Genomic DNA, 293 nt, shown 5'->3' on the forward strand with positions numbered 1-293 from the left:
CCCTGAGCACTGAGCTACTAGACTGAGCGCAATCGACTGCCGCCGTTACAAAGCCCGCTGGCAGAGCGCAATTAACTGGTCCCAAGTTTGTCAGCCAAGCCCTGGGCCGGAGCTGGGCCGAGGGGCTCCGGCGCGCGGTGCTCAGCTGGGATGAGACGCCGGCAGAGCGTTGGTTGGCCTTTCGTAATGACTTCAGCATGTTACATTATTTTTTTTTCCCCCCTTCACAGTTAGCACAGAAGACGATGGGCTTCGGTTTGCCAGCCCACTGCCTTTCCTTCATTGTCTGAACC

Source organism: Charadrius vociferus, unplaced genomic scaffold (assembly GCF_000708025.1).
Source record: "Charadrius vociferus isolate BGI_N301 unplaced genomic scaffold, ASM70802v2 scaffold39, whole genome shotgun sequence".
Lineage (NCBI taxonomy): Eukaryota > Metazoa > Chordata > Aves > Charadriiformes > Charadriidae > Charadrius > Charadrius vociferus.